Below are 23,990 nucleotides of genomic sequence, written 5' to 3'. Positions count from 1 at the left end.
ATTGGTGATATGAGGAATGTTTAATATATCTTATCGAAAGAGTCGAGATGGCCTAGTGGTTAGAACGCGTGCATCTTAACCGATGATTGCGAGTTCAAACCCAGGCAAGCACCGCTGATTCATGTGCTTAATTTGTCTTTATAATTCGTCTCGTAATCGGCGGTGAAGGAAAACATCGTGAGGAAACCTGCATGTGACAAATTTCATAGAAATTCTGCCACACGTGTATTCCACCAACCCGCAATGCAACAGCGCGGTGGAATATGTTTTAAAACCTTCCCCTCTAAGGGAGAGAAGGCCTTTAGCCCAGCAGTGGGAATTTACAGGCTATTGTTGTTTTTGTAATATAACTTAGAGTGCCAATATTTATGAGTTGTGGTGACAACTTGCTATTTGGTAATGTAAGAAACGCTTTAACCTTTAAATTATATGATAAAACATACATCATCATCATCATCATCAGCCCGTTTTTGTCCACTGCTGAATATAGGCCTCTCCAAGCGCACGCCACTGTGGTCTTTCTCTGGCTACTCGCATCCAACATACATTAACAAAGAAATTAAAAATTAAAACCTTACCCCAACTCACAACACTGATATTAATTGGTAGAAACAAGCGGTAGAATTTCATTGAAAATAGTTACATGTTTTCATGTATGGGAAGATGAGTTAAAAACCCAAATTAAGCTACGGATTGAACCTACGATCATCGAATAAGATGCACGCGTTCTAACCACTCGGCAAGCCTGGCTTTTGGCGTATGTGACAAAACATACAAACCTATTCCCTTACGAAGATGGACAACTAGTTTTATTATAAATGTACTGTGGGAAAGTATAATATAAAAACGTACATTTTAATATAACAAAATATAAAGCCTTTTGCTGTCTTTAAACATCCTGCATTTTATATTGTACAGCTCGACAACAGGACACTGTTAAGCATGTTTTTAATACCCGAGCAAAGTAAAACAACATAGTGCGAATAATAATACCTTTTTTGTAGAAACAGACCAGTGTTTAGCAACTATGATTATGCTTTGACGACCTCCGTGATCGGGTAGTGTGTTCACCGGTTTTCATGGATGAGTCGATGCAGAAAAAATACATTCGTTTTATATGTTGTCTTGGGTCTGGGTTTTTGTGGTACCGTCGTTACTTCTGATAGCACAAGTGCTTTAACTACTTACATTGGGAACAGAGTAATGTATGTTATATTGTTTAATAGTTTAATTATATTTTTATTATAACAACCTATAAATAACAGCGATATATTGTCAAAATTATCGATACTTCAATATCAAAATGAATTCAAAATTAATGTAATTTTTGGTATTCTTATTATATTAATGTATGTTTGTCTGATCCCATAGCTATAGGATCAAATTTTGACAAATTGCATCTTCTTTAGCTTGTCATAGGGTATGAGACGTCAGGAGTACACCAGACGGGATGTACCCAATCGCTCCGCGCAGTATAATGTACACGAATGCATTTTAACGAGCCGATTCGAAAGCCTCTTCCATCCGTGATGCAACCATTCTGGTGTTTTTAGTCCTTAAGAATTCCACATATGCTAACTGGGTATCTGTGTACAGATTTGTAAAGATTTCCGCCACATAAAAATAAAGCATGAACATATGACATCATGTAATTTTTAATTTGCAATTTTTATATTATTATTCTCAGAAAAAGATTTAAATGTAACAAATACGTACTGCGTAGTCATTTAATTAATTAAATTTGCAACAGCAAAAATTAAATACTGTGTCGCAATATTTAATACTAGTCAAAATAAATTAACAAAAAATAGCGAGGTAAAAGGTTACTTTGCTATTTTTGTCAGTCGTGACGGAAATGATGAATTAAAGAACCTTTTTGTTTGTTACCTCTTCTGTGTTTAAAGATTATTCCAAGAAAAAGATAATTTAAGACAAATATTAAGGTAATGGAAATTGAACAATGTTTTTTTTAGATATCAATTGGAATAAAAACCAGATTAAGAATAAAAGATATTTATGCCTGACATCAAAGTCCTATTAAATATAATAATACATATAATGTTTAGGCTTTTATATAATTCGTATAAGAGGACTAGCTGAGCCAGACCTTAGGCTATAATATATTATCCTAAGTTATTGAAATAAATGAAATTTTATGTAGTTTTAAATAAATTCACGACTGGCCATGGAACTTGGCACCCATTTAGATCTCACTTCTTTTGTCGTTGAAGTCAACAACCAAAGTTAATATCATAACATTGAACTTGGCTCTCATTTTACTTTTATGTTTTTGATGGGATTTGATATTACTGCACACGATCCATCCACTTATACATACCCAATTGGTTAAGTAACTCCGACTCATCTGTCATACTATTAGAGACCAGTAACGCTTAAATGGAAATTTTTACTGCTACAAAATGCCATAGAGCTGGTAAGGCCTGGTAGAGCTTTGTGCAAACCTATTAAGATTGGTGCCACCAACTCATCATACATTGTACGGAAAAGCAACATTACTTAGTATAGTTTCAGTTCTGAGTCAGTGACTACAAGTAAGGGACATAACATCTTAGTTTCCATAGTTGGCGGCGCATTGGTTTGTAAATTTCCCACTTCTGGTCTAAGGCCCCCTCTACCTTTGAGGAGAAGGTTTGGAACATATATCACCACACTGTTCTAATGCGGGTTTGGGGGAATACACACTTTACCGCCTAGCACGAGATGAACGATAAACATAAGTTAAGCACATGAAACAGTGGTGCTCCTGGGTTTGAACCCGCAATCATCGGTTAAGATGCGCGCGTTCTAACCACTGGGCCATCTCGCCACTTGCCATCAGTTGGCCTGTTTGCCGGTACCTGTAACATTAAGAAAAGACTACAAAACCCTGTAGCGGTTCTAGTAATTAGCAATTTGTTAATACGTCATTAATTATTTATCAAACTGACTTTAACGTATTAGCAAAAAGACGTATAGATCCGCAATATCGGGAGTTCGAATTCGCTTTTGTTAGCTAGGTAGCGGGCTTGTTTTATAATATAGGCATTCCAATGTAATTAAATATCTTCCGTAAAGATCAAATGATCCTTCATTCAAGTAGGCTCTAAAATATTAGTTAAATTATTGTTTAAACAACACAAAAAAAAACAACTAATACTAGCTCGTTCGAAAAATAAGTCTTATATATTATATTTACAGTTTAAGTAATTAAGTTTGAATAAAAAGCGATCCAGGTGATGTTTACCTCTCTTTCTCTTTCGTTCTATCTCTATTATGTACGGTTGTATAGAACATTATTTTAAATATATTGTGACGTCACGGTATAAACAAAGCCGAGCCGAGTCGAACCGAACCCAACCAAGCCAGCCTAGCAAAAGCCAAGCTAAAGCCAAAGCCAAAGCCAAAGCCAAAGCCAAAGCCAAAGCCAATGCCAAAGCCAAAGCCAAAGCCAAAGCCAAAGCCAAAGCCAAAGCCAAGCCAAAGCCAAGCCAAAGCCAAAGCCAAAGCCAAAGCCAAAGTCAAAGCCAAAGTTATGTGAGAGGAATTGAATACCCGAACCATTCCTTTCGGCACGTCATTCGCTAGTTTCTGCTACGGAGACTGTTGCTGATGGCAACCGTAGTAACAAAAAGAAAAGAGGGATATCGCGACAGCAACGGGCAAACAGAATATAACAGAGTTGTAAACTATAAGAAACGAATAATAAAAATATATACATCTGGTAGTTGTGGTTGCTTTCCGTTTCAATATATTTATTTTATTTTAGGAACTATTTAATTACTTTCAAAAGTTTGTAAATTATTTCATTGTATCTGCTATATTACGACACCTGTGTTTTTTAATGAATTCTTAATTCATTACATTTACAACAACAACAACAACAGCCCGTAAATTTCCACTGCTGAGCTAAAGGCCTCCTCGCCCTTTGTGGAGAAGGTTTGGAAAATATTCCACCACGCTGTTCCAATGCTCGTTGGTGGAATACCCATGTGGCAGAATTTCGATAAAATTAGACACATTTAACTCACGATGTTTTCCTTCACCGCTGAGCACGAGATGAATTGTAAAAACAAATTAAGCATATGAATCAGCGGTGCTTGCCTGGGTTTGAACCCGCAATCAACGGTTAAGATGCACGCGTTCTGAGCACGAGATGAATTGTAAAAACAAATTAACCACATGAACATTCTTGCCTGGGTTTGAACCCGCAATTATCGGTTAAGATGCACGCGTTCTAACCACTGGGCCATCTCGACTTGGAATCATTACATTTGATTACATAATTTTAGAATAAAGTATCCTGCGCTGTGTACCGTGATTTATCTGTTGACGGTAACACGTAGGGATGGCTCTGTTTGACGTTTCCCTTTATCTCCTACACATAATAAACTCACAGCTGTTGGACCATAAAGTTTTTATAGTACTGCTGATATATTCAAAGGAAACAAAAAAATATTGTATTGGAATATTTTTACGAACAGACGCGCCTTTGACGGTCACTTTATTTACAACGTTTAACTCTCGTATCTCAAGTCTGTTTGGATATGACGAATTTTGAATTAACTTAGACATTTTTTCTGTGATCGGTAAGTATAGTACGATACAACTTATATGTAGCATCGGCAAAATTCGTAAAACCGATCACATCAGAATTAAAGTACGCTATCTCAAATTATGAATATTTATTTTTTATGTGAATATGATCTCTACAAAAACGTAATAACTTGTAATATCATATGACCTAATATATTCGTCAAATTGACACGTCGATTTACATGCTGTTGCTTTTTCGGATTGAATTGGCGCGAGATTCTATAGCGACGAATAGCGTCGAATGGCGCGATTGGGGGCTATTTCTATTGGTTGTATAAATCGGCAGTAATCGGTTTTATTGAATTTGCCGACGCTACAACTAAGTTGTGTCGAACTATAATCGGTTTTGAGTTATTTGCAATGAGATTTTAAACCAACAAAAATGAGGCTAATAAATAAATACCAATTAAGTGAGGAGGAGCTCATATAAATACGAATTCAACCGTCACGTACCTATTTGGTAGTAGGGGTTTGTGCAGTGCCATCTGGATAGGTACCACCCTCTCACCAGATATTCTACCGTAACATCTTAGTTCCCAATGTTGGTGGCGCATTGGCGATGCAAGGAATGGTTAATATTTCTTAATCGCCATTATCTATGGGTGGTGGTGACCAACAATCAGGTGGCTCATATGCTCGTACGCCAATATAGGCCATAAAAAATATACAAGTAAAATATAATGAGAAATAACCTCATACGAGTTCTTCCATCCATTCCATTTTCAATATAAAATCTTCGACTTTTAAGTACAGTAATACAATAATTATACATTCATCAGTCTAGAAAATAAACTCTATGCTATGCTAATTTTCCTTATTCATGCTGTCATATGGGACGGAAATACAGCACAACCAGTGAAGGATCACGCAAAGAAGCGACGGCTTACCTTTCTATATCGCGAGAGAGATATTATCACAAAACAGATCAGATAACGACGATAAGCTCCTTTTATCGTAATGCTACAAGTATCGACTATGCTCTATCGAAACTTATTTGTTGCTAACTAGTAATCGCCCGTAGCTTCGCTCGCGTTTTAGGGCGGTAGGCAAAAAAGTATGTCGCTTATGCCCTTTCGTAACGTTCAAGTTTGCTTCATACCAAATTTCATTAAATTCGGTTCAACGGTTTGGTTGTGAAAAAGCGACAAACAGACATAGAATTACTTTCACATTTATAATATTAATATAGATTGTTCCCTGTTACTTTACTCATGTTTTTTATGGTTAGTTGTCAGATTTTAGACATGAAAAATAGCCATCTATGTCAGTCCTCACCGGTAAACGTAATCACATTGTCGGGTATTAGTCACCAGGATTGGACTTGCGCCGGCGCCCCATCTGCGAGATAATGATCATTTCACTTGGAATTCACGCTTGCTACATATGAAATTTTATCAAATACAATTCAATGGTTTTTCCCTGAAAGCATGATAGACAGAGTTACTTTCACATACGTCGTAATCAAAAATTCATAAAATCCAAAGTTCATTTTAAATCGTTCGTTTTCGAATCTGTAAGAGAGTGAGTCAGTGCAACATGTTCCAAAAATAACGAAAAATTCAAAGATGAGACCCGTATTTCGTTAAAGGCGTGAAATCTTAACCGATGTTCTAAGTTCAAGGAACAAGCATAACTGAACTTATGTGGTTAGTTTATTATTTATAATGCTCTAAAGATAAGCAGTGTGAGGAGGTTGCACGTGATTGATGAATTTGCCACGCGCATTGGCACGTGTTGGTGAAGTGAGCTCCAAAACCATAATATTCAAAGTGAAGAGGATATTTTAGCCCAGATGATAATAGGTTGATACTTTTTTTATATGAAAAGTATCGGCGAAAATATTACGCCAAATCAATTGAATATTTGGCCAATTTTGAAACTCTGATCAAAGCTGGATCAGTGTTGGATGCAGCTGGATTTAAATGTGTTCTAAGCTCAGAACGTAAGTCATTTTTGTGTTTGTAGACTTTTCTCCAGCATTCGATATACACATGCATTAATTTTATCCAAAGGATTATATAATATAAATTAATAAAGGTTTTTCATATAACATCATCATCCTACGAAAAATGGCAGGCAAGTCATAAAATAAAAGAAAATTCCAACATACCATATACATTTACATGCACAGATACCAAAAAAACCTTTATGTATTAATAAATGTGTTCGTTTATAATTGAACATGTATTTTTAATATCGCAAGTAGACAACAATGGAATCGTTAATATGAGTTTCGAAACATCCCTTACGAATACGTTTAAGGGTCATCCAGTCTCGTACAAGTGCGCCGGGCTAAAACAGCCCCTTTGTTTATCTCACCAAGGATTGTAGCATTAATTGAACATCCTGTAAATGGAATCGGGTGTTTTATATTGTGTTACATTTAAGCTTTAAATATTAATGGTTTAAAAATTTATTCAAAATCATTCATTTATATTGAATATTATATTTATTGAAATATAGTATATTAATTTCTGTAAGACACAGATTGTCATTTCTGTTCCAAATTTACTGAGATAAATTAATTTTAGCTTGTCGCTCGCGTTTTAGCGATTGGTTATCACGTGTTAGGCAAAAAAGAAACCCATGTCCTTTCTTGGAGTTTACGTTTGCTTCACAACAAATTTCATCAAATTCGGTTCAGCGGTTTGTTCTTGAAAGAACGACAGATAGACAGACAGAGTTACTTTCACATATATAATATATATATAGAGAATACTACCTTTGTCCTAGTGCCCATATAATATTAATACAGATTATTATGATAATAATCTCTAAGTTCCATCCGTTCCATCTTAATTCTGTGTTTGTAATATACTATACCTTACATCGTCAATGTACCAACCTTGGGAACTGAGTTGTTATGTCCCTTGTGCCTGTAGTTACACTGGCTCACTCACCCTTCAAACCGGAACACAACAATTCTCAGTACTGTTATTTGGCGGTAGAATAACTGATGAGTGGGTGGTACCTACCCAGACGGGCTTGCACAAAGCCCTACCACCAAGTATATTATATATATTTCGATTATAATCAGTAGTACAGTTGGGGTAAGAATAGGTTCGTCACCATAAGATCTATTTTAATGACATATGTCGTCGCAGTTATATGATGTTTAGATTCAAAAGGTACTAAGAGTTTAAGACTTGATAAAAGAATAAATTTGAAAACTGACAAAGGCTTTCATACTCTGACTGTACATAGAGTTACGATCTAAACTTCAGAGCTATCTGTTTAACATTCATTTAGAACACGCTTAATCGTTTTAACGTACTTAGCATACATTAGTTGGCAGTGATTGGCTACTGGAGTTAACGTAGCTAAAATCTAATTACTTTTTTATTTAAGTTTAGAAGGGCAGACTGTTTGACTATTTGATGGTGTGTTATAAGGGTGCGTAAACAATTATGATTTAAAAACTTAATGTTTAATTGAGACAACCTTACATAGAACAGTTTTGGCAAGTAAAGTTAAAAAAATTAAGTTGACAGCGGACACTAAAAAGTTATACAAAAAAAAGTTTGAAAAAATCACAATGACAAAAATAAACACATTAACAAAAAAAAGATTAAGCAATTTTATTGAATTGAAAAGAGACAGAGAAAGAAAAAAGATGGAAAAGTCATATGAAGGGGGCTTAATGAGTTTATTCTACGTAACAATTTCATTCTTGAAAAAATTAAATATGGAAGATGTATCGTTGTATGTATAACGCCACCATCTTTGTTTTATTTAGACAAAAATACAACAGAGAGAGTTAATAAGAGATGAAGAAAGCGGACGCGACGATACGAAATATGCAAAGCGTGCGAAATAAATAGGAGGCCTTTAGAAATTCAAATAACCAGTTCATTGCGTAGTGAGTGAAGCGTCACGATATTTTGGAGCGTTTACCAGAGGAACGCACGTTGAATATATTTGGAAAAAAATAGATGAAAGATTTAAAGATAAACGGAACGGGACGCTAATCGCGTATAACTTGATTTTGATGCTAACTTGTCCACGCGAACATCTCATCTTGTCTGATGGCTTAAATTAATCTCAGCGAACAACTTAAGCATGAGCCGAGATGGCCCAGTGGTTAGAACACGTTTACCGATGTTTGCGGGTTTAAACACAGGCAAGCCAAATTAACTTGTAACCAAGTTGCTTTTACCACTCATATGTAACAATATTCATGTGGTTAATTTGTGTTTATAATTCATCTCATGCTAGGTGGTAAAGGAAAACATCGTGAGGAAACCTGCATGTGTCCAAATTCATAGAAATTCTGACACATGCATTCCACCAACCCGCATTGGAACAGCGTGGTGGAATATGTTTCAAACCTTCCCCTCAAAAGAGGAGGCCTTACAATAGAAATAATATACCTGTTTTTGTTGTTTTAATAACTTAAATACTTAGATATTAAAGTGCACTCGTTCTGAGACGGGAAAATTATCAACAAAAGATTAACTTGTACGTCGTAATTCGACTGGTAAATAATATATATATTTATTGTCGCATAAATACTTCATTTAACAGCCATAACGCGAACTCAGGATCCCGTGATCTATATTCAAACTAGCGACAAGACCAATGAAAACATTTTGCGTATAAATTATAAAAATATAGGAGACTTCAAAACGGCGTTATTTAATATTTCAAAGATTTCCCAATCTCTTATCTCTAGGGAAATCTACCTCTCCTTTAGACTCCACAAAAACAGATGTTTACATTTTGTTATAATATTTAAAATAGGTCAGTTATTTATTAATATTTTCATCTAATGAATTGTGTTCGGTGTTGTTACAAGCTGACGGTATTTCATGACCATCCGTGGCTTTTAAGGTTAAATACTTTGCAATGAGCTGGAAAATTAAATTGAAATATTTTTTCTCGTATTGGAAAAGTATTTGTTTACGTGAATAACTTAATTTAGATTCATAAAATCAATATCAAAATATACGTTATTTAAGTAGGCTTTTACAAGCACCTTTAAGTGTTCATTTTACAGGAATATATTAATGATACTTGTTTGCAATGTAGATTCTACAATAAACAGGCAACTTTTTACTCTTTTCCAAGATTATGGATATAGAGGTAGAGGACGACCAAGGAAACGATGGATGGATTGTGTGAAAGATGATATAGTTAGAAAAAATGTTACTTGTGAGATGACGTCTGACAGAGAAGTATGGAAGAAGACATGCTGCGCCGACCCCAAATAAAATTGGGATAAGGGCAGGAGGATGATTTCATTAAAAACAGTATATTAAATACATTAAATACAGTATATAACATTTCTTGCCTGAAAGTCAAAATGTATTATCACCGGAATTTTTATAATCTATGTAAATTTGTGTTGAATAATATGACTTATTTATTCTTTTTTTATAAGAAACCATTTAAATATATGAATATTTTAAGTGAAAAATTGCTGTTCTGCTGTGATGGAGAAGGCTTGGATTTTAAGTTAAGTTTATCTTCAGAGCATCTGGAGGATACAGATATAATTAAATAAGGTCAGTTAAATTAGTTATACCAAAAGATTATAACGGAGAAGGCATGTCCGAGCCTGTTTTTTTAAAAAACATGATGAGCATAGCTGACGTCACGAGTGTCAGGGTTTCGATCTTTAACCATCTTCGGTGGTATGAAATAATCCTCTCTGATTTATACCAATATGAGACGGTCCGATCGCTCCGACGGCTCGACCAAGTCTGTCGATACCGGCGGGCGCATGATCTTTTATAACAAAAATAGGTGGGTAGACTTATTCACTCAAGATTTATGAAATATTTTAATGTTTATAAACAATTGTTTATAAACATTAAAATATTTCAGACTAATTTAACATTTCACAATTTAATAAAAAATATGAATTTAACAATCAAACAGTTTTCAATTATTATTATTATTAAAATAATCATTCCTGGACACGTGTTTTTCTTAAATTTGTGGTTTCGCGCCGACAAGTAGTATTACGAAGAAGATTTTAATATACCTGTTAAATTTTAAACAACTCACACCTTCAAATTCTTTGACTGTTGACGTGACAAGCATAATTTCCTTGTATTCGATAAAATTTAACATTAAACAACTTTATCAAAGTTGATAAATCAAAATTTACTTTAATAATCTATTATGTTTTCCGAGCTCGAAAACTTTCACGGATATTACTTTGACACTTTGATACGAACTCATTAGAGACATGATAAGAGTCTTTATTTCCTCGTAAAAGTTGAAGGATGCTGAGATTCTGATAAAGGAAGGATAAATGTCAACCTTAATTTGGGAATTAGTGAAGGATTTCAATCTTTCCGCGCATTTTCTTTTGTTTACGCTCACGAATTGGACAAAGGATTGGGTCCAAGGTTGTGACATATTTTTATATTGTAATGTAGTAAATTTGTGCAATGATTTGTTTTATTAATGGTATGGTACAAGCGCAGGCAACTAGTTTATATGGCAATCGTTCACCACTTTTCAAATCTCAACAAAACTAATTATAGCATATTATAATCATTTTGATACGAATACGAGACTTTTAATACAAAGCCAGCTGACATCACATTTTTTTTAAAGAAGTTATCTTTTACATATTATTATGAAAAAAGTTATAAGAGTCAGCATCCCCTCTTAATTTCTCCAGTGGCGATAATGCTGGTTAGGGGAAGGTTGCGATCATTGGACCGGCTCTTTCATTGGACCACCTAATTCTTTCAAAAACTATGCGTGTTTTGACCAGTTCAATACGATGCTAGGCAACAGTACCGCACCCGTTGTCCATCCGCCAAACCTCAGTGCGCTTGCGAAACATGGCACGTAGTAATGCGAACACCCATGTCAGTGGCGACCGTGATATAAAAACCGAGCCATCAACAAACTGATAGCACTGTATTTATTAATGTTTGATGATTGTAATACATCAGGATAGCAAATTTACCTGCTTTTATAGAGATGATGAAGTTTTTTACTTTATTTTACATATTTTTAAATACACGCTTTCGTTCTGTTGATATACCTAGTTGCCATCAATGGACCACTATGGTGACGCCATTATTGGACCGGTCCAATCAAAGAAACTTAGCGAATTAATTATTTTCACTTAGTAGAATTCTAAGAAATGTTTTTGTCTGTTTAAATTTTCCGTATGAAAATATATGTGAAATTAAATAAAAATGATTTTTTTTACTCTATGAAAGTCCCTCGACAACTCGAAATTATTGTAATTGATCGTTGATCTTGTGAAAAGTTCCTAAACAGTTAGTGATAATATTAGTTTACAAGGAAAAAAAATAATACTATTATAAAAACTTATGAATATAAAAGTAATTCTTATTGTGTGTCATTTGAGTCACCTTCATTGGACCGTTAATACAAATGTTTCTAAGTCCAATGATGGCAACTTAGTGGTCCATTCAAGGTGACGCTGGTCCAAAGAAAGCAACTCCTCATTGAAAAGTTATTTTAGTATATTTTTAAAATCTTCCAACTTACATTGCCAATAATTTATATATGATTAATTAACATAAATAGCATTACATTACAACATTTGGATTCTGTTTGTCGATGATATTTCATGAGATATGATGTTATAAAGTTAAGTGGTCCAATCATAGCAACCTTCCCCTAATTTTTCAAAAAAACATTTTTATCACAATCCACGCATTCAGTATAATAATGTTTTATAACCATGGTGCTTTCGTCACGAGATGAATTATAAAAGTATATTGAGCAAATAAAAACTCCGCGGTGTTTGTCGGGATTTAAAACCTGAAATTTCCGCTTAAGTTTTCCTTATTTTAAACTAGCGACCCGCCCCGGCTTCGAACGGGTACTGATACTAAATATACTACAAAATTTGTTTATTTACGACATCACATTACAAACTTCTAAAATTATCAGTGTTTCTTCACTAAGTTGTCCATGTATTATATACAAAAACCTCGAATCACTCTATCTATTAAAAAAAAAAACGCATCAAAATCCGTTGCGTAGTTTTAAAGATTTAAGCATACAAAGGGATATAGGGACAGCGAAGGCGACTTTGTTTTTTCGACATTTTACTTTCGTTGAAACATGATTGGTCAAGAGTTGAGATGGCCGAGTGGTTAGAACGCGTGCATCTTAACCGATGATTGCGGGTTCAGACCCAGGCAAGCACCGCTGATTCATGTGCTTAATTTGTCTTTGTAATTCATCTCGTGCTCAGCGGTGAAGGAAAACATCGTGAGGAAACCTGCATGTGAAAAATTTCATAGAAATTCTGCCACATGTGTATTCCACCAACCCGCATTGGAACAGCAAGGTGGAATATGTTCCAAACCTTCTCCTCAAAGGGAGAGGAGGCCTTTAACCCAGCAGTGGGAATTTACAGGCTGTTGTAGTTGTTGATTGGTCAAGATTTGTTCTTAAATTATCTACTTTATTCAATGACTTACAAATGCGATGATATTGGGGTTCTCGTTGAATTAATCGGTTACGCCATAACAGCTGCATTTGTTCACTTTATATGCGCCAATAATCTAGTTGACAAACATTTACATAGATAACTGGTTACCCGTCCCGACTTCACAGGAGAGTTCTGACCTAGATGCTTCTATAACCACCTATGTAGCACTTGTATATATCACATACAATACTATGATGGTAAAAATGTCTCTGACGATGGTTTTCTGACAAATTTTGGGTATTGTTGGTTTCTCTCAGTAATATGACTGCCTCGTTAGTTCAGTGGCTAAATATAAGTTTACTTGGTGGGAGGGCTTTGTGCAAGCCCGTCTGGGTAGGTACCTCCCACTCATCAGTTATTTTACCACCAAATGACAGTCTGAGTACTGTTGTGTTCCAGTTTGAAGGGTGAGTGAGTCAGCGTAACTACAGTCACAAGGCACATAACATGTAAGGGATAGTTAATATTTCTTATAGCGTCATTGTCTATGGGTGATGGTGACCACTTACCATCAGGTGGCCCTTATGCTCCGTAGGATATATCATGATTTAACACTCTTAACCTTTCTCAATGAATGAGCTATCTAATGGATTTTTTTTAAAATAGAACTTTTTACCTTCTTTAAAATATTCCTATAGAATTATTCTATTTATTTCGAAAGCTATATTTATTTCTACAAAAGAATAGCAGCCTTTGTACTATCAACAGATGTTCGAAGTAAAAGTTTCGTATAACCACTTAATTCTTGGTTTCAAAACAATCGTTATCATAAATAGCCGACTATTGAAAGCGCGACAGATTGGGATGTTCTTTCGAAACGCCTATAACTCCGATTGATCTGAATTTTGGAGTCAAATGTATTTTATCGCGCTGATAACGGATAGGGTAATCAAAAACTTGTACATTACATTTCAAGGTCAACAATAGCCTGTAAATTTCCCACTGTTGGGCTCAGACCTTCTCTCCGATTGAGGAGAAGGTTCAAAACATATTCCGCCACGCTGTTCTAAAGCGGGTTGGTGGAATACAACTGTGGCAGAAATTCTATGAAATTAGACACATGTGTATTCCTTACGATGTTATCCTTCACCGCTGAGCACGAGAGAATTATAAACACAAATTAAGTACATGAATATTCAGTAGTGCTTGCTTGGGTTAGAACCCACAATCATCGGTAAAGATGCACGTGTTCTAATCCCTGGGCCACCTCGGCTCTAACCGATTGATCAGAATTTTGGAAACTAATGTATTTTATAGTATTACAGAAATGGATAGTCGCACATTTCATTTTTCAGGTCAACAAAAAAAATAATACTTTTTTTTTACATTTCGATTCGGACGAAGTCGCTGCCACAGCTAAAACTTATACATATAATATAATAATATGACAAGATGGAGCAATGATGAAGGCATAGGAATCTAAGCTGAAGATAACATATCCGAATATCAACACGTATCTATCAATTTTATATGAAAATATAGTAAGGAAACTTGTATGGGGATAACGATCTGTTATGTTTTATATTAATCAGCGTGGTGAAGTCAGTCCCAAGTCTTCTCTTCTGAATATGAAGAGGTCTTAGACCAGCAGACATTAAAGGTTTTACAATACATTTATATCATGCAATCGTCTGCAAGATGCCGTTAATATTTAAAAAATCCTTTAAACTTTAAAAACTGCCCATGAACGTTTAAAACTCCAAGTTTATCTCGTAAGGAAGCTCGGAGTTTATTCACCAACGCTGCTCCATCGCTCGTTGCTAAATATGTGTCAAAAATCTTTTACAGGCAGGTTGCCTTACGATGTAAATTTCAGTATAGATTCAACGGATTTAAACGGAAATATTTAATGGACCACTTTACGCGTTCTTGGAGTCACAAAAAATTCATTAAAATTTATCAACAACAAATATTATATTTATCGAAACATCTGTAATTTGGATACTGTTGACAAAGTAAATAATAAAATGCCTTCATTTCGAATTAAAAGTTAAAGAAGGCCAAGAATAGTACTTAAACAAAACAAAATAACGATAAAAGATTCACGGTTTGTATTTTTAATTTTATACTTTCTACTTCAAAAACTAATCATAATGTTCGTTTGAAAACCAAGCGTAATTAAATTGTATAAATACTTCTAATAATAATAAACGTCTGAGTTATTTAAAATTCTATATTTGAATAATGAAAGAAAATACACATTCGTTTAATTATCGACACGACAAATATATATAAAACCTGTACCTTCATAGATATAAATAATTGGTTTTAAAAAAGCATCAAAGAAGTTTTGATCGTTTGAAAATGGAATATCGCTCGAGTACGAAGGTGGCGCCGCCGGCGTTTTCTCCCGCAGTCTCGCGCTTGCCCTAACCCGGCTCGCCCGTACAGTGAGCGTTATACATTGATTTTCACGCGCTAATGTGAAAGTGTGACTTGTGTGTGTGCTTGTGTTGTGTTTTTTGAATTTGGAATACCATGCTGTAAGTTTTTTGTTGTTTTTATGATGTTCTATTTTTAATTTGTAACTATTTAAATGTTTTACGTGTGTATTGTTTTAAAAAATAATTGAATCGGAATCGTTTAAAATATAAATTTATTTAAAATTGGAATAGCATTCTATTTTACTAGATGTAATTCTATCAGTAGACCGTATCTTTTTATCGGTCCATTTTTAAACAAATTGGTTTTTATATAGTCAGGAATTATTTGAAAGAGATTTTGCATTATATTTCAGAGCTTTGTGAGAAATTATAATCGATATAATTTAATATTACACGAATGCTCATTTTTAACACCTACATCATTTTCGTATAAAATGAGCATAAAATTTACGAATAACTTTAACTGGTACAAACGAGTACAAATATTATACTAGAATTAATTATATAATAACTTTTCGGCTAAAATTCAGTGTTACTATTAAAATAAATATTTGTTATAATAATCTCTTAATAAATTATTTAATAGTTTTATACGGTCATTACAAATGCCGATTAAAATTAACAACACCTATTAGCTTTAATATTAAATTATGTTCATATACAATTATTATACATTATATAAATACATATATCGTACAATTTTCAATGGTTTAATTTTGATGCCATGCTTTTATTAATTCGGACTAATGTGTTGATATCCTTTATCGAATACCCAATAAAATAGGATTATTACGTTTTAATTTAAATAAATAAATATTTGAAATGTTATGGTAAATTCTAGATTAGTATTCTTCACATATATAAATAACTAGCTGCGTATCCCGACTTCGCACGGGTGGAATTAATGATTATGTTTAATGACAAAAGTAGCGTTTTTTTTTAAATATAATTTAGCTTAGCTCCGGAGTAGGATTTGCAAGATAAATTATTACTGATCTTTGATCTCTTAAAGAAAAAGTTAGGAAAATATTGAATGAAATTAATGAATACACTTATATCAAACTCATTTAAAGATACATACACATACACGAAGTCACACCTACACATAGATACAGATAAATAATACAGATGAAGCACGAGATAAATCTCGATTATTTATAGTTAGGTTCTTTTTGTAATTAGTCCTTCTTACTTTTTCTTTTCAACTTAAATTAAAAAGTTTGGAATTCAGGGCTGTATCATTGAGATTAGTAAAAACAAGGTATACAATCGTTATAATAAATAAGAGTTGTTTTGGGCTACGTACCTTCTTGTATTTGAGCAAAAAATTCACTGAATTCGCATCACAATCAATATACAGACATATCAATATTTACTAATATTTTAAATAGGTAGATATATAAAACATATATATGTTATAGATACATACAATATATTCTGGTAGATTAGCTTTGACTGCTTCTATAAAACTAAGTAAAAAGTAACAATAGTACAATTCTAAAATTAATATAGATTGATAAAAGATAATAATCTAAGTAACTTCAATAAACAATATAGATCTGTTAATTATTAATAATAATAATCTATAATATTGCTTTAGATATCTCACGCACAGTAAAACATCTTTCTAACGCATTTTAATAATAAATAATCAAAATGCAAATTAAAATAATAATTGAAATTGAAAAATCGAACACATAATATAAATCTGTTAATGCACGAAGGCTGTTAAATCCGTATTAATAATAATAGTCTTTAATCTTACATTAGCTATCACATACACAAATACATCTTGTCAGTACACACATTGTCACTCATACTAATGTACGCTGTGTAATTAAGAGTGGAGGGGCGCGCCGTCGTGAATGAATGGATCTATACAATACAATGTATTGATTCAAATGTACAGTCTAATGTATACTATAATATTGCTAATTAATCTTCACATGTATTCATCCGAGAGCCGAGATAGCTTAACCAATGATTGTGGGTTCAAAAACAGACAAGCACCACTGAATATTCATGTGCTTAATTTGTCTGTAATTTGCATCGTGAGGAAACCTGCATGTGTCTAATTTCATAGAAATTCTGCCACATGTGTATTCCACCCGTTTTAGAATATGTTCCAAACATTCTCCTCAAATGGAGAGGAGGCCTTAGTCCAGCAATGGGAAATTTATAGGCTGTTGTTATTGTTGTTGTATGTATTCATCTCGTATATCGTGGTTTGTACACTGGCTCACTCACCGTGATTGTTTGGTGGTAACGCATTAGTGATATAAGAACGTGAACCCAATAATAAAATTCGGTTGAATATAAAATAACTTGAATACGTTGAGAAACTTTTTTAATATGGGAGGTGGGTTCGAAGTTTTTTTAATTATCGGATTTAGGAGATCAGAACTTAGCACGAGATTGGTTTGAGGTCGGTTTCGGCTAAGACAAAGAAAGTAATTTCATGTTATGGTTGAATATTCGAAGAAATTTGATTTTATATGTAATTGAAATCATACGGCCTTATAATTTATTTAATTATGTATTGGTTTTGATTAAATTATATTTGTATGCTGTGTGTACTATATATACATATTTTGTTTTGTATTGCAAAATATTCATAATTGACTTTTTATGATATAGTTTGGCGGACGAGCATATGGGCCACCTGATGGTAAGTGGTCACCATCACCCATAGACAATGACGCTGTAAGAAATATTACAATTCCTTACATCGTCAATGTGCCATCAACCTTGGGAACTAAGATGTCATGTCCCTTGTGCCTGTAGTTACACTGGCTCACTCACCCTTCAAACTGGAGCACAACAATACTGAGTACTGTTATTTGGCGGTAGAATAACTGATGACTTTTAAAAACACTTACCGGTGATATTTTAAAACATGAATTATAATATCAGGGTTTAGATAATAACCTATAAATCAAAATAGGTTCTGTACGAATAAGGAAATTGAATGATAAGAGAAGTAGTATAATTTCCTCTCTTTTCTTCTGTGCGAAAAATGAATCAGCCTTTCTGCCACGCTCACCGTTGGCGGGGTAATTAATAAGTAATAAATGAGTTTGAGAAATGTCCATAGTCTATTAGGTACACGTGTTTCTGAGCAGGAAAAAGTCGCAATTTGGTAAGCAATTATAATATATATAACATTTATGTAAAATTATAATATTTCATTATAATTTAAAAATTACAGAGGAACAAGGATTCTGAGAAAAAAATCTTCTTAAGCGTTATTTGCGAATTTTTCCATGAATTCATTTATTTCAATGAAATGAGTAAATTATTATTTATATGTTTAGTCAAATAGTTAAATTAGCCTTTTGATTAACATTCTATTACATTTACTAAACGCCGTCCAATAAGCTACTTGAAAGTCATTTAATATTCTCTGTTATCAGAATATGTGTTCTTATAGTTTACTTCAGTCGCCCTTAAAAATAGACTTGCGCCATGGAAAAACATATCAAATATTCCTTAAATTGTCATGTTACAGGTTTGAATTAAATTTAAATCTATCAATATACTAATAAAAACTGACAAGACGCTCAGTAACTACTGATCGACTGGTTATTTGGGTTAGCTTGCAACATAATTATTTGTTTAAATAAAATGGTTTAATGGTTACTAATTGGTACTGTTTCAGTACCTTTATCTATGGCTAGGCTATTAATTAGATGGCTAATAAGGCTAGTTTCATTTAGTACCCAAATATTTACATGATCGTATATTATAGCAAATGGGTGATGAGGTGAGGTGATGTATAGGATTTACTTTTTTTAGATACCTCTCTTTAAATATATAATACTACTGATGTACGCAGCTTCGATCACTTTTTAAGGGTATGATTGCCATGTGTTAGGAAAAAAAGTAGCCTATGTCCTTCCACGGAGTTCAAATTTGCTTCATACAAAATTGCATCAAATTCAGCTCAGCGGTTTTGTACTAAAAGAGCGACAGACTGAGAGAGTTGCATTCATATATATAATATTGATATAGATGAGTATCTAATGAGAATCACTTTTATCTACGGAGATATAAATAAATTCGTTCATTCATTTCATATATATAAATTATTGTTAGTATTGAGATTAATGGATTCCGATAACGTTTTACTAATCACTGTGAAGGTGGCATCATGTAGGTGGCTGTGTTGGTATATATTTATATAATTATTAATTGTTCTATGTCATATGTAGGCGGACGGGCGAATAGGTTATCTGATGATAAAAAAGCATAAAAAAATATAAAGGCTTGGAATTAATACTTATTGTCTTCCAGAACATGACTGTATTTTTAATGTAGTAGAGTTTCTAGTTTTAGAGTATTGAGTTTCTTGCCGGTTCTTATCGGAAGAACTTACTCTCCGAATGATGATTCAAAAGTGCTTGTAAAAGCCGACTCGAATAAATTATATTTTGATTTTGATTTTAAGTGGTCACCACCGTTCTTGAACATTGACGCTGTAATGCGTTCCTTACGTCATAACACATCTAACCTAAGATACTATATACCTTGTGCCTGTAGTTACACTGGTACTCACCCTTCAAACCCGACCAAAACAATACTAAATATTGCTATTTGGCGCCAATACATCTGTATCTATCACCAAGAAGGTATATTAACGAAGAAGGTTTTAATACTTTTCATTTTATGTAACTACAGTAGAGCGCTGTAGCACAATAGCCTCTATAGCATTGAACGGATCGCCATACCGATTGGTATAAAATTGTTTTTGTTTACACCGTTCCAATGTTGAACAATATATTGAAAATACAATGTCGTTGTTCTCTAATACAATTTGTATATTTTATATGAAATTTATTTCATTGAATTTTAACAAGGCGTGAATGTTTTTTTTTTTTTACATAATGAAATTTTATAAATGGCCAGAAATACATGTTCGAAATATATTAATTTAATGGAAAGAGAGTTTTTCTTTTGGAAATATAGATATATATAAGTGTTGTTGTGCCATATAGTAAAACCTGTCTGTTTTTTCGTATATTATAGTAGTGAAATAATATAAGGAGACTAAGATCTTTCTAATATTTAAAGCTGAAAAAAAAGTTCTTATGTAGAAACTTGGCTGATCTGAAATTACCTCGGAGATATTCTCACATATCAAGTAAGGAGGTAGTCTAAATTATCGTCCTAAAATCGACGCTTTTGTTCCAAAAATCTAGATATATATCGTATTACGATTATATTTAATATGAATAATCTAAGTGTAAACGTATATATAAACTAATTAGGCGTTTTAGCGATAAAAAAAGTTACCGTATGTCAGTAGTCATATAGACTTTGGTTAAAAATCTTCTTGCTATCATCGAACTTTATATAAAAAAAAAAAACAATTTTCAATTGAATATAATAATTTAATCGACTCTTTTCACAATTTTCTTTGTAAATTATTAATCAAATACATAAATTTGAAATCGTTTTCATTGTCATAAAAGTTTCGAATATATATTCAGACAATTTAAAAAAAAAAAGAATACGTTCGATTCCAATTTTGAATTGATAAAAAATTTATTTATATTCATGCTATTCGCTTTGTGCATACATCGGACTCATACAAAGTTGACATGACTTTGTATAGTACGACACAACTTAGATATAGCATCGGCAAATTCAATAAAACCAATGACTACCAATTCACACAACCAATGGAAATAGCTCTCTATCGCGCCATTCGACGCTATTCGCCGCTAGAGATTATATTCTGTAAATCGTCTTGTCAAATTGAAGAATATATTAACTCATGTGTTATTACAAGTTATTACGTTTGTGTAAAGATCATATTCGCATAATAATATGTTGCGTACTCAATTCGGATGTGATCGGTTTTACGAATTTTGCCGATGCTACTTCTAACTTGTGCCGTACTATATAAAGACATATATGTATCCTGCTTTACCACTTAACAAGGTTACGTCAAATTGAAAGCAGTTTTAGTGATGTGGTAAATCCATCGTTTACGAGCTCGTATATGTATAATAATTACCTATTAGTATTATAAACAGCTTACAGCCTACGGTTATAGCCTAAGCTACATATATACCTGCAAATACATACATTCAGTGAATATAACCAATGAGGCTAATATTGAGTTCCTATATCAAGCCGTACACTCTTATTACCTTTTGAAACTAAAGCACTAAATTGACAACTGTATATAAAATTAAAATAACATAGTAATCTTTGCTAGATGTGACTTATAACGACATTGCGACGCAATATGTCATTCTCGATCCGTAAAGCATATTATCGCTCACACTGAGCACACGAAAATAGATCTTAAGGTGACGAACCTTTTCTTACCCTGACTGTACATTAAAAGATAAAATGCCATGTATATAATTCTCATATTTATTCTTTGAACAACACTTCAAAGTGTACACGGTTCACGGTTGTCTTATGATGATGTATTCTAAATTAATTCATTTGTTTATTTAATTGCTAAGCATTTGATTACAACAATTTAATCATACAATACATCACTTTAAATCGATAACTAAATTATCGATATTCGATTTAGTGTACCGATTAAAATAATCAACAATCGAAATGTTATGTTGCTCTAATACTTACAAGTAATAAAATGACAACGAGCCTACTGGCCTATCATTACATAGTATAAAACAAAGTCGCTTACCGTTGTCCGTGTTTATGTATGCTTAGATCTTTAAAATTACGCAACAGATTTCAATGCGTCTTTTTAATAGATAGATTGATTTGAGAGAGAGGTTTTTGTATATAATACATGGACAATATATGTAGTAAAGAAATACTGATAATTTTAAAAGTTTCTATTGAGATGTCTTAATGAACAAATCCTGTAGTGTATTTAGTACCAGTATCGCACCCCTACCAAGCCAGGGCGGGTCGCTAGAATAATATATAATATTGTTTATCCAAAATTATGATCTTACTCAAATCTCTACTCACTTACTTACTGTACTTATCTTATACTTGTGCTATAAATTAAACATCTTTATGAGCTAGCTGATATGCGCCCGTATTTCGTCTAATCTCTCTCAAGGGACTTTTAGGTCAAGTACGTTTATGAGAGGCGTGAGCGGGAATGATGGATCTTATTTGATATTTAATTGAATATATTGAATTCTATATTTAAATTGAATGTTTATAAAATGGGAATTTGGTTTATTTTACAAGTAACTAGTTGCCTCTCGCGGCGTCACTCATGTTTTAAGGGTTGGTTAGCCATGTCCTTTCTTAGAGTTCAAGTTACCTTCATTAAATCAAATTCGGTTGAGTGTTTTGGTCGTGAAACCGACCGACAGACAGACAGATAGGGACTTAGTGGTAGGGCTTAGTGCAAGCCCGTCTGGGTAGGTATCACCCACATAAGTTATTCTACCGCCAAATAACAGTACTCAGTATTGTTGTGTTCTGGTTTGAAGGGACATGACATCTTAGTTCCCAAGGTTGGTGGCACATTGACGATGTAAGGAATTGTAATATTTCTTACAGCGTTATTCTCTATGGGTGATGGTGACCACTTACCATTAGTTGGGCCATATGCTCGTCCGCAACTATATCATAAAAAAGAGTTACTTTTACATTATAACATAAGTATAGACTTATATCATAGTCTATATATGTAGTAGTAAAAAATAAGTCTTTCAATGTTTGTGCTGAAACTTTGATAAGAGAGCGTGGTTATGACTAAGATATTCTAAAATATGTAAATACTAGCTCCTCTCGACTTCACGTGGATAAAATTCAAACTAAGGTAAAAAACAAAATTCAATCATCCTTAAGACTCTGTAGATTTGTGTGTGCGTTGAAAGTCATATATAGACGATTATATCAACTTTTGAATGTTGTCCATTATGCATTCTATTATAATTCGTCATGTTATGTAATATGACGCATTTAAATATGTATATGCTTCAATTATTAAGTAAATTAGAATTCCTATATGCCTTGACATTTCTCCAAATGAAGAAAAAATGGGCTGATAAAGACGAAATCTAACCTCTAATCCAAATAAAATTAATAAAAGTTAGATTAACAGTTGTGTACATTTGTCTCGGAAAATAATAATAATTAGTAAAATATTTTTTTTTAAATATATTATATATTCTGAGAGAACTGTGCATCAATGGGATTGTATATATACATATATGTTTACCTTTATACATTTCTGGTAGGTACTGTATCGTTGCTTACTTAATACTCTGCTCTATTAGATTTGAAATAAGGCTAGGCTGTTGCAGTTGATGTTATTCTATAAACTAAATAGTCCTATAATATATAAATCATGTATATTGCTAAACCGCTCCCGCTATCGCTTCTGCTCATCAATGGGATCGAGGCGTTATATTCTGAGGGGGCTTTATAACTCATATCAGCTCGTGACCTCAGTTATCTATACGCTAAATTTTCCTAAAAGGCTCACTTGTATTTTTTACTAAGCCTCGTTCATTTCGTTTCTTTTTGAACATTTTTTGTTTTCTTAATTCGTTTTCAAAGGAGTATTTAATTAAGGAAAATTTTACATCAATGAGTATTTATATAATTCAACAATGTTCTGT

At 33.2% G+C, this 23,990-nt stretch overlaps 1 protein-coding gene across 1 annotated transcript in view; it reads left to right on the top strand.

Annotated features, from left to right (window-relative positions):
* Positions 1–15,391: 15,391 nt before the first annotated feature.
* The window catches only part of LOC124537211 (zwei Ig domain protein zig-8-like), a 252,669-nt gene continuing 244,070 nt past the window's right edge, over positions 15,392–23,990 (top strand). Inside the window, exon 1 of the mRNA XM_047113965.1 lies at positions 15,392–15,513. The gene's annotated coding sequence lies outside the window, so the exon portion shown is untranslated. The remainder of the gene's footprint in view (positions 15,514–23,990) is intronic.

The sequence above is a fragment of the Vanessa cardui genome, chromosome 18 (assembly GCF_905220365.1).
Source record: "Vanessa cardui chromosome 18, ilVanCard2.1, whole genome shotgun sequence".
NCBI lineage: Eukaryota > Metazoa > Arthropoda > Insecta > Lepidoptera > Nymphalidae > Vanessa > Vanessa cardui.
This window is presented reverse-complemented; position numbering and strand designations above follow the sequence as displayed.